The sequence below is a fragment of the Schistocerca gregaria genome, chromosome 1, assembly GCF_023897955.1.
Source record: "Schistocerca gregaria isolate iqSchGreg1 chromosome 1, iqSchGreg1.2, whole genome shotgun sequence".
In the NCBI taxonomy this organism is placed as follows: Eukaryota; Metazoa; Arthropoda; class Insecta; order Orthoptera; family Acrididae; genus Schistocerca; species Schistocerca gregaria.
The window spans coordinates 1,126,425,285-1,126,437,974 of NC_064920.1; positions in this window are offsets into that span (position 1 = coordinate 1,126,425,285).

The window sequence follows — 12,690 nt, forward strand, 5'->3', positions numbered from 1 at the left end:
AATGAAATGGTTGAGGTTGAAAACAAAAGAAAAGAGAAGAAATCTTAGCTCAAATGGCTCTGAGCACTATGGGACGTAACATCTGAGGTCATCAGTCCAAGAAATCTAAGCCCTTGGTCATTATAAACTACAATAAATTGATGTCGGGAGTTGATCGGCACGATCAGATGTTATCATATTACCTCTCGGAACGAAAAACCATACTCTGGTACAAGAAACTTTTTACCCACGTTATGGAAATGATACTGACAAACGTACATGCCCTAGACAATAAATATTCTGCCACAAAAATGCCCCTCCAAGAATGCAGACTCAGTATTATAAGAGCGCTATTGCCACAAAAGCAGGTAGAACGGACAGTCAGAAATCCTAAACATGTTGTGGTAAAACGAGAACCAACTGGAAAATCAAAAACACCGAGAAAAAAGTGCACATCATGCGCCAGCCGAGGACAATGAACAGACACGATTTACAAGTGCCCAGATTGCCCAAATAAAGAAGGGTATTGTTCGAATTGTGTTATTCACCACCTCTAAAGGTAGGCAGCACTTCCGTTCTTTCATTTTTCGACAGTTATGTGTAGGTACTTTTCTTGAACTTTGTATTTATTTTATTTGTTTGAGTGTAATCGGTAAAGTTCTTGTTGTATCTTTTCTGAGATTGATATACATTGTATTTCAGAAATTTCTTCAAGATCTTGTGTTTGTTTTTGAATGCTGTTTCTACATTTTTTTTCAATAAATGTGTCGTTTGTCAGTAGGATGTTTCGTTTTATTTTTGAATATAAAATAAAAATATAGTAAACTAAAATGTAACAATTTTCAGGAAAAAGAAACGAGCCAACGACACCCTCAGTTACCATTGGAATAGGCAAGGGACCATGGGGATTCGATCGTCGATCAATGGAAACGTGTCAGCTCTTGGGATCAATCACATTTTTGTTACCCTAGGTTCGTGATCGAATCCACAAACGTCATCATCGAGATGAATGGCGCCTCGAAACGTGCAGCGCTCCACGGACGCTGGTGGGAGCAGCATTATGCTCTGGGAGACGTCCTTCTGCGCTTGCATGGGGCCTGTGGCAATAATCAAAGACACTCTGACAGCTGCGAACCACCCTTCATGCTTGATGTCTTCCTGATGGCGATGTCATCTTTCAGCAGTATAGCTGTCCGTGTCTCGGATCCGGAACAGTGACACAGTGGTTTGAGGAGCATTTTAGTGAACTCGCGTTGATGTCTCGGCGAGCAAATTCATCTGATGTAAATCCAATTGAACAAATCTGGGTCGCTGTTGGACCCCATGACCCCGTACGCTATTCACCCGCCAGTTATTTACGCGAATTACATGCCTTACGCGTAGACATCTAGTGCCACATACCTCCATAAACCTACCAACAAACTGTCAGATCCCTGATACGCAAAATCAGTGATGTTTTTCCTTCCAAGGACGGACAAACAAGCTATTAAGCAGTTGGTCATAATGTTTTGGCTCATCAGTGTGTGTCACACCAGCATGATGGAATGCTGCGAGAAAAGTGCAAGGGTTTACCTTTCAGAATCCCCATGTCCTGCCGAGAACCAGTGGATCACATAAGTGACTGCTATTTTTTTTATCGTTAATACAAAGGGAATTGGCACGACAAACATACTTAAATTATCATATTCTAATACCCCTTCACCAGTCAGACCTACTGTGCACTCTACTGAGCTACCACATCCAATTTTTACATTATTTGCGACATCTGCAGTTGCCGGTAGTGCCCAAAATCCAAGGACAGGCGAAGAAATCGAATCTGACGTGTATTCCTCTAATCCCTCACAACCCACAACTTCTCATCAGTTTAACCAGTCGGAGTGAATGATCTTATGTCTGATTTGGGTTCCTCCAAATTTGCAGCTGAAGTTTTGGATCCTAGACTGTGAGACAAATGTGTACTGAGTTATACTGTAAAAGTGTCATTATCGGAAACGGGAAAAGGTCTTCCTCCACATTTTACAGAGAAAATACATTGGTTTATTGCCATAATGTCTGAGGTCTTCTCCAGGCTGACATGTGTTTATTTATATACAGTTCAAAATGCAGTCCAAAATGTGTTGCCGGCCGCTGTGGCCGAGCGGTTCTAGGCGCTTCAGTCCGGAACCGCTCGACCGCTACTGTCACAGGTTCGAATCCTGCCTCGTGCATGGATGTGTGTGACATCCTTAGGTTAGTTAGGTTTTAGTAGTTCTGAGTTCTAGGGGATTGATGATCTCAGATGTTAAGTCCCATAGTGCTCAGAGCCATTTTACCAAAACGTGTTCTGCGTCATGGACATATCTATTCACCTGCTCCAATGGGTTATTGTATGTATTTACGAGAGGAGTATAATGACACAAGCACTGTTATTAACCTACAAAAATACTAGGAGCACAACTGGACAGTATGCATGGGTATCAAAATGGTTAACTTTGGTGATAGGTCAATAGAGCCGACTTACAAAGCGTCCCTGCTTTCTTTGCATGTGGTATAGCCAAGTACGAGATAGGCACTGCAGCCAGAATGAGTGACCTACACGAGAGACTTGCAAGCCAGTATCCCAAGTATTGTCAATAGTCCAGTTGTCAGTCGGCAAATTATAATTTTGCCTCCACTCCACATCAAACTGGGTTTGATTAAACATTCTGTTAAAGCATTAGATAGAGACGGTGAATACTTCCGACATATAGTCAGTGCTCTCTTTCTGCTTTGACCCTTGAGAAGATCAACACAGGATTGTGTAATGGACCCCAGACTGGGGCACTTGCACGTAAAAAGAATTTATCACAAAGATGAACATCAAGAAGAGGGCTCCACATGCGTCTTCGTGGCAGTAACGAAAAACTCTGTTGGTAATAAACGAAGGTGCTAATCATGGAAGTCTCATAGCTGATATGTTGTCAGCATTTCATGTCGTGGTATGTAATGTGAGTGTCAAATTCTATTTGCCACACAGTCATCTTGATAAATTCAGTGACAATTGAGAAACGTTAGTGAAGACGAACGTTCCATCATGAACTCAAGTCTATGGAAAAGCGATATAAGGGAGACTAAGATATAATGGCAGACAACTGGTAGAGTATTAAACGAGATCTTCCTGAAATAGTCCACAAACGGAGGAGTTTGTTTTGAACAGATTTAGACTGTGTTTCTACTTAATTAGTATTTAATTTAATTTGTATTACCCAGCTAAGTTCAAGAGTCTTGAATCAAATATTTACCCGCCTACATTGTGATTTAATGATTAAAAATGAAATTGTGACGTTTGGCGCTTTCAAAAACACTGGAGCTTTCAGAAAAGAATAGATCTGAAATCAACACTGTTAAATTATACAAGAACAACTGCACATAGGAATGTAACAAAAATATTGTTGATTAAGGGTTTCTATTTTACGTACGAGAAACACTGATCGCTGTTAGTCTACAGAAGAATTTCTTTCTTTAGGATATGGGATCCACCAAAGCTTAACAGAGATGCTGGGAAAGATAATTATTGTCGCAAGCATGCTTCGAAGAATTTTGTATTTAACGGCTGTTCCGAAGAGATCCTGATGCCAAAGTATGAGCCAGAACGGTTTGAGGACAATATAGCGAAGAGTAACCTGTGCTCAGTTTGTGTGAAGTACGTAAGTATCCCCACAGCTACAAACTGGCCACGATCAGTGTGGCTTATGCACTGAATTTCATTCAATTCTCATTTGGGAAAAAAAGCACAGTAAAGCGGTAGCTCCAAGCCGGTACCTAATAAGAGAATATCGTTCGGAACAAAACTGTACGTTTGTTTCTCGGAAGCATAACAGTCAACCAGAACCAAGTTATTCTCAAAACGAACGCTGTGTGACCCATAGTTCGACGTGTCTGTATCGGAAGAAATTGCACGAGTCACTTTCAGAGTGAGAAGTTTTGGTATGGCAATGTCATTGCCGTTTTGGAAGCCGTTTAAAAGAATGCTGCCGACTCGTACGCATGGTTCTGAACTAACCACTCTGTGTCCGTTGTAAGATTCCACACATATTTCAGTAAGTATCATTGCCGCGTCCTCATATTGTTTAGTCAGGCAATGAGAACTGACTATCTAATTCGATTGATTAACATACTGTGGTGGCATTCGTTAAGACCAATATTCTCTCATCTTCTTCATTAACAATCCATCAATCACTAAGCAGTAAGACCAGGTTGCGCGAATTGAATGGAAGATCATCAATGTTGAAACTAGGGTATCTCGGTTCTTGTCTTCTTTAGGTTTAACGTGAATGTATTCATCCTCATTTTCACATACGCTGTCCAGTCACATTGATGTGACCACCGCCTACGATCGACGTCAACGTGCAATAACCACTCTCAGACGATAAGCGGCAGCAGTAGCTATAGATGGTGTATTAAGCGTATCGGAAAGATGCGGAAAATAGTGCAGTCGTTGCAATGTGGTGCATTCAAATTATAAGGCCTCCGATTTTTTTCTCTAATTAACTACTCACCCGAAATCGATGAAACTGGCGTTACTTCTCGACGTAATCGCCCTGCAGACGTACACATTTTTCACAACGCTGACGCCATGATTCCATGGCAGCGGCGAAGGCTTCTTTAGGAGTCTGTTTTGACCACTGGAAAATCGCTAAGGCAATAGCAGTACGGCTGGTGAATGTCCGGCCACGAAGAGTGTCTTTCATTGTTGGAAAAAGCCAAAAGTCACCAGTAGCCAGGTCAGGTGAGTAGGGAGCATGAGGAGTCACTTCAAAGTTGTTATCACGAAGAAACTGTTGCGTAACGTTAGCTCGATGTGCGGGTGCGTTGTCTTGGTGAAACAGCACACACGCAGCCCTTCCCGGACGTTTTTGTTGCAGTGCAGGATGGAATTTGTTCTTCAAAGCATTTTCGTAGGATGCGCCTGTTACCGTAGTGCCCTTTGGAGCGCAATGGGTAAGGATTACGCCCTCGCTGTCCCAGAACATGGACACCATTATTTTTTCAGCACTGGCGGTTACCCGAAATTATTTGGTGGCGGTGAATCTGTGTGCTTCCATTGAGCCGACTGGCGCTTTGTTTCTGGATTGAAAAATAGCATCCACGTCTCATCCATTGTCACAACCGACGAAAAGAAAGTCCCATTCATGCTGTTGTTGCGCGTCAGCATTTCTTGGCAACATGCCACACGGGCAGCCATGTGGTCGTCCGTCAGCATTCGTGGCACCCACCTGGATGACACTTTTCGCATTTTCAGGTCGTCATGCAGGATTGTGTGCACAGAACCCACAGAAATGCCAACTCTGGAGACGATCTGTTCAACAGTCATTCGCCGATGCCCCAAAACAATTCTCTCCACTTTCTCGATCATGTCGTCAGACCGGCTTGTGCGAGCCTGAGGTTGTTTCAGTTTGTTGTCACACGATGTTCTCCCTTCGTTAAACTGTCGTACACACGGACGCACTTTCGCACATCCATAACTCCATCACCACATGTCTCCTTCAACTGTCGATGAATTTCAATTGGTTTCACACCACGAAAATTCAGAAAACGAATGATTGCACGCTGTTCAAGTAAGGAAAAAGTCGCCATTTTAAGTATTTAAAACAGTTCTCATTCTCGCCCCTGGCGGTAAAATTCCATCTTCTGTACGGTGCTGCCATCTCTGGCACGTATTGACAATGAACGTGGCCTCATTTTAAAACAATGCGCATATTTCTATCTCTTTCCAGTCCGGAGAAAAAAAATCGGAGGCCTTAGAATTTGAATGCACCTCGTAATGTGGTGGTGGTAAGTTCTTATGGGACCAAACTGCTGAGGTCATCGATCCCTAGGCTTACACACTACTTAATCTCACTTAAACTAACTTACGCTAGGACTCGAACCTCAGATATGCGGAGGAGCCGCGCGAACCATGCAAGGCGCCACAGACGACGCGGCGTTGTAATGTGGAAACGGAGCAGTTTATCTGATATCCATAGGGATAGGGGGAGGGGGAGTTTTCATTGGCTTTCTGGACAAGGGTGGAAGCATTTCCGAAATGGCTAAGTTCGTAAACTGGTCGCCCGCCGCCGTGGTTAAAATGTACCATGCGTGGCAAAATGGCACTATCGAAAACCGGCGCCGAGGTAACCGTGGCGCACCACGGTCCATAGATGACTGGAGTGAACGACGGCTACAGAGGTGTGCCACTGTTGAGCAACTGAGCGTCCAGATAAAACAAGGGGCTACTATAACACCCCCCTGCTTCCCGGGATTTGCGAACTTACAAGTTGACAATGACCGTGAATTATGAATTTTGAGCCGTGTCGGGATAAGGCATCCGAATCCGAAGTAAATAATGATTATTCCGCGGGAAACAGGAGACGTAATAACTTGATCGTTATTGAATAAGTAATTTCAGTCAATAACGATCAGTAAATGAAATAATTGAAATAATCTGGAAATAAATTTTGCGAGTGGAAATTTTGCCAAAAGAAATGATTAAGTTGCAAAAGCAATTAAAAAATCGGTCGCCAGCTCAACAGATGAGCGACTGTACTGTCAAGTACATGAATAATTGTGTCAAAAATAAAGTTTACCTGTTTGTAGCGCAGCAGGTTGTAAGAGGTCCATAATTAAAGAATTTGTTGCTAGCGCACTCGAGCTGATGTAATTTCGATGTATTGCTCACGCGCTGCCTGCGATATGTAAGCTGTAAGAGAATCTGAGACCAAAGAGCAGTGTTGACTGCAGTAAGAACTGTGTAGCAGTAGGAGTAAGTTGTTGCTAGCGAGCAGTCGTGTCTGGTGTATCGTGTTGGCTGGGCCGGTCGTGTGCAGCGATGGCGGAGCCTGAGCGTTGTAGAATAAGGTAAAAGCAGCCTCGCGCATATGTAGTATTGTTGCATCAAGTCCAATGTAAATGTTTTTAAAAAAATCTGTTAATAATAATCTTTCTCATAAAAAGTAACTTTTGACATTAATCTCAATTTAAAGAATTCACTAATTTCTCCAATCCTTGGCCATCCCGATTATCGAAAAGAAAAATCAGTTCTTTCCTTTTATATAAGAGAAATCTATCGGCCAGCATTGCACTTAGCTGCGCCAGGAAAAATTTCTTATAGGAGCAGATATATACGCGTTATCCGGCGACCTAATTAAGGTAAGATTTTTCAGCTTATGCAGAATGATGTATCAGGGCCATGACGCAGCATTGCTGACGTCCAAAATTTACCAGGTTAAATTGACTGTCAATTATTGAAAGGTTATAGGCTTGTCACATTGTATTATACACTCCTGGAAATGGAAAAAAGAACACATTGACACCGGTGTGTCAGACCCACCATACTTGCTCCGGACACTGCGAGAGGGCTGTACAAGCAATGATCACACGCACGGCACAGCGGACACACTAGTAACCGCGGTGTTGGCCGTCGAATGGCGCTAGCTGCGCAGCATTTGTGCACCGCCGCCGTCAGTGTCAGCCAGTTTGCCGTGGCATACGGAGCTCCATCGCAGTCTTTAACACTGGTAGCATGCCGCGACAGCGTGGACGTGAACCGTATGTACAGTTGACGGACTTTGAGCGAGGGCGTATAGTGGGCATGCGGGAGGCCGGGTGGACGTACCGCCGATTTGCTCAACACGTGGGGCGTTAGGTCTCCACAGTACATCGATGTTGTCGCCAGTGGTCGGCGGAAGGTGCACGTGCCCGTCGACCTGGGACGGGACTGCAGCGACGCACGGATGCACGCCAAGACCGTAGGATCCTACGCAGTGCCGTAGGGGACCGCACCGCCACTTCCCAGCAAATTAGGGGCACTGTTGCTCCTGGGGTATTGGGGAGGACCATTCGCAACCGTCTCCATGAAGCTGGGCTACGGTCCCGCACACCGTTAGGCCGTCTTCCGCTCACGCCCCAACATCGTGCAGCCCGCCTCCAGTGGTGTCGCGACAGGCGTGAATGGAGGGACGAATGGAGACGTGTCGCCTTCAGCGATGAGAGTCGCTTCTGCCTTGGTGCCAATGATGGTCGTATGCGTCTCTGGCGCCGTGCAGGTGAGCGCCACAATCAGGACTTCATACGACCGAGGCACACAGGGCCAACACCCGGCATCATGGTGTGGGGAGCGATCTCCTACACTGGCCGTACACCTCTGGTCATCGTCGAGGGGACACTGAATAGTGCACGGTACATCCAAACCGTCATCGAACCCATCGTTCTACCATTCCTAGACCGGCAAGGGAACTTGCTGTTCCAACAGGACAATGCACGTCCGCATGTATCCCGTGCCACCCAACGTGCTCTAGAAGGTGTAAGTCAACTACCCTGGCCAGCAAGATCTCCGGATCTGTCCCCCATTGAGCATGTTTGGGACTGGATGAAGCGTCGTCTCACGCGGTCTGCACGTCCAGCACGAACGCTGGTCCAACTGAGGCGCCAGGTGGAAATGGCATGGCAAGCCGTTCCACAGGACTACATCCAGCATCTCTACGATCGTCTCCATGGGAGAATAGCAGCCTGCATTGCTGCGAAAGGTGGATATACACTGTACTAGTGCCGACATTGTGCATGCTCTGTTGCCTGTGTCTATGTGCCTGTGGTTCTGTCAGTGTGATCATGTGATGTATCTGACCCCAGGAATGTGCCAATAAAGTTTGTCCTTCCTGGGACAATGAATTCACGGTGTTCTTATTTCAATTTCCAGGAGTGTATTTTCACTGTTGGGTAGTTACGCTAAATGAGAGTATTATTCATATTATTTTATTTTTCTGTGGGGAGGTTACACTTGGCGACAACCGGCCAGGATCGTATTTTTATGAATTTCTGAGAAGTGGTCAGCTATATATCTGCTCTTATTTACTCAATATTAAAAATAGTTTGTATCTGGCGCAACGCATTTACTAATTTGTCACTTTTTCTTTCACAGATCATCGGCAATTTATTGCTCTTTGTTGTAACTGTATTTCTTCCATTTTTGCTTTGTCTTTGTTTGATTTTGTGCTTAACTTTGAGTTGTGAAAATGCCGCGAAAAACTGCTAACAGTACATCGCGAGTCGTAATGAGTGAAAAAGCCGACTTTAATAATTTGACTGATAATACTAGCGACACTCAGTGTCTTGATGATAATCCTCCAGTTACAGACAATCAGTGCGTACCGATCACTAGTAAAGATTTTCATGCTAATGATGAGCAAACAAATTCAATTGTGTCCACTGTAAATTTAACGATAATTGATGACGCGGCACTTTCCGTTACAATGAACGCTGTCCAGTTTGACACGCCTGATTTGCAAAATTTACGTAGCGAACAGATAATTGTTTCTAACGAAGGTGAGCAATGTACACAAAGCACGTCAGATTTATTTGATTCCTGCTGTAGTGACCAACAGAACACATCCGATTAGCAAACCTTTTGTGAATCAGGCAATGACCAAATGGTTATTCAAAACGTGTCACATGCAGATACACCATCACACATCATAGAAAATAGAGTCGCTACTTTTGGCATGGATCAAGTTATGGCAGTATTGCTACAACTTGATGAAAAACTCAGACAGTCGAATGAAAAACAAGTCAACAATTACAAACAACTTAAGGAATCGAAGAAACAACTTAATAAAAAACTAGACAACAATTCCAAACAGTCGAACGAAAAACAAGACAACAATTTCAAACAGCTTAGTGAACAGATTAAAGCCGTTGCCGTGCAATGTCATGATACTAAAGAACAATTACGTGAGGAAATTAAGGCTTGTGCTTGGAATAGTAGTGAAGAAATTAGATCCGTTGCACAAGAATTAAGTAATACACATGCAGCCAACAACCAAATTACTTAGAGATGAAATTAGTGCAGTCGCTAAACAATGTTCTGAAAAAGCAACACAGTTACGCGACGAGTTAAATTAATGTCAGCAGAACTTTCATGCACACTGGATGCGAAAGTAGACAAGAAATTCGAACAACAGAACAGCCTAATTGACGTACGTTTTAATCACCACCTACAAAACAGTGAAACGCGTTACCGTATATTCATACAGGAACAGAACAAAGTAAAGAAACAAGTCATGGAAACAATTACTGCACAGAGACAGGAAGATAAGCGTAAATTATTTATGAAAGCAAAAACATACGTAGACAACAACATTGCTACAGTATCAGACGAAATCAATACTATTAAACAGTTGAACACCGAATTGCATGATGAAATATCCGATCTTAAAACAAAAACAGACACAAACACAGTAGACTTTCAGACAGTGACCAACAGACTTGAACAATTAGAATTAATACAGGATCCCGATGCCATTAAAGCAGACGTTAAGAAATTGAACAAAACTACACGTAAAATCCAAAAACAAATTAATGCTTGTGACACTAAAAATGATGATCAGGTTAAAGCATTGACTGAAAAATTTGATGAATTGGCCAGTCGTACTGACGTTATCGAAAATAACAATGACACCAAATCAGACGATACGTCACCAGTTTCGTTTAATCAGACACCCGAATTCCAAAATTTACAGCAGACGATTAGTGAGATAGGTTCGTCCAATAATACATTACGTAGAAAATTGTCATCTTTACAGCACGAATTGACGGAGATGAAAAATATTTCAGCCTTTAACACATCACAGCATACGCCACTTTCCGAACATTTCTCACACTCACACAGCCAGTACAATTTAGGTAATTTACAGAGAGTACGTGACTTAGAATATGAACAGACACAGACAAATAGATTCTCATACAATCCTGAACCTGTTCAGACATTCAGAGACGATAACGTTGATTATAAGCAATTTTTATCCGTAAAAAATCTAAGGTATTTAAAAATGACAGAACACAAATACATCCTTTGGACTGGAGACGACAATTTGCTTTTGTATTTTCATCAGCTTGGCGTGTAATGCAGAAACTAGAATTGGCGTGGATACAACAATTTGCTTTTGAATTTTTACCGGCATAGCGTGTAACGCAGAAACTAGAATTTATTTGCAGTGCTTAAGAGACCTCAGGGGATTCATTACACTTCGATGAATACGTGCCGTAGCGTGCACAGGGCCCCGAGCCGTAGTAGTGCTATTTCATCTTTAGTTTTCTGCACTGCTGCCTACTGTTTTACTATCCTTTATATCTATCGAAACAGCTCTTCAACTATCGACCTATCTAGGGTTATGAATGAGTAAAGAGATATGACAAGTTTTACCGAAAGTGACAGTTTTCATTAGACACTTGCGAAATAAAAAGAAATACCAGCGTAATTTTAATAAGAGTCAGAATTTTAATCATCAGTATATACAAAATTTTCAGCAATCGCAGACACATTTTGGCTACAATAGAGGGTTTTCTCCGCAACAGCATCAAAACCAGCCGGTTAGCATACCTAACCAACAATGCAGTGTGCAAGGTCAACCAAGCTTTAATGTTTCGCCGCCTACAAGTATTTGTTGGCTCCACCAAATAGTAACGCACAGCAACAAGGAAATCACTACGTACAGAGAACACACCATTTCAACTCATATCGCAATGCGCCGTATAGCAATGATTATCATGACAGACGTAAAAGTAACGAACACAGTTTGCAGCGTAACAGTCGGTCTTACCAGCAGCAGAATCATCGGCAACAACAGATTATCATGAATGAACCAGACAGTAGATATCATCCCGAACGTAATACGTCAGGGAGAAATAACAGAACAGTACAAATAGTGGAAATGCCACAGCATCCTCCCGCAAGTAACAGCACGTCAGATAAAATTTGACTAGATACAGCACAGATTGAACCTTCCAGCGATGTAAGAAATACTTTTGATACACAGACTCTTGTTCACGAAAATGTTATTACTTTTGACGACATCCGAGACACTCTTTTGCATGAAAAACCAGTTATTCAAAAAACCATTTCCCACCCTGTCATTGAAGTAAAGATTGGATCATCCACATTTTCGGCAGTAATCGACTCTGGATCACCTATTTCAGTTATAAATGAGGAAACTTTCAACGCTTGTAACAAAGAGAATACCTATCCTACTTTACCATTAGGCAAAACTAAAGTAAAAGGAGCAGTATCTGGTAAAGGAGTAGATGTAAAATTACAGACACACTTATCATTTTGTATTGCAGGTCATACGTTCCACTCAAATTTTTGGATTGTTCCCTTATTGACAACAGACGTTATTTTAGGTACGAATTTTTTGGTACAGCACGACGCAATTATTGAGTTTCAAAATTCATATTTAATGTTAAAGGATGAAAATGTACAACTGGCATTAGATTTTCAGCACTCTTTATCTGCAGAAGAACAAACAATTAATCGGACAGAGGTCTTTTCTGCATCACGTAACATAGACTGTCATTCCACATTGTTCACAGATACCTACATACACAACTATAATACACCAGACGAAGCCGAATATGACGTTATGCAAATGATTTCGGATAAAGTTAAACAGAGCAGCGCAAATACAGACGACGAACGAACTCAACTACGCAAAATTCTTTTACAGCAAGCTCCAGTTTTTGACGACATCCCTGGTACTATGTCCGGTTTCATGTATGAATTTCAAGTTAAACAGCACGACACGTTTAAAGCCAAACATTATCCCATTCCGTATATTCACAGAGAACAAGTTAAGAAAGAATTGCAAACTATGCTTGACCAAGGTATTATTGAACCAGCAGTTAGTCCGTACATAAACCCGCTCCATATTGTTAAGAAAAAGG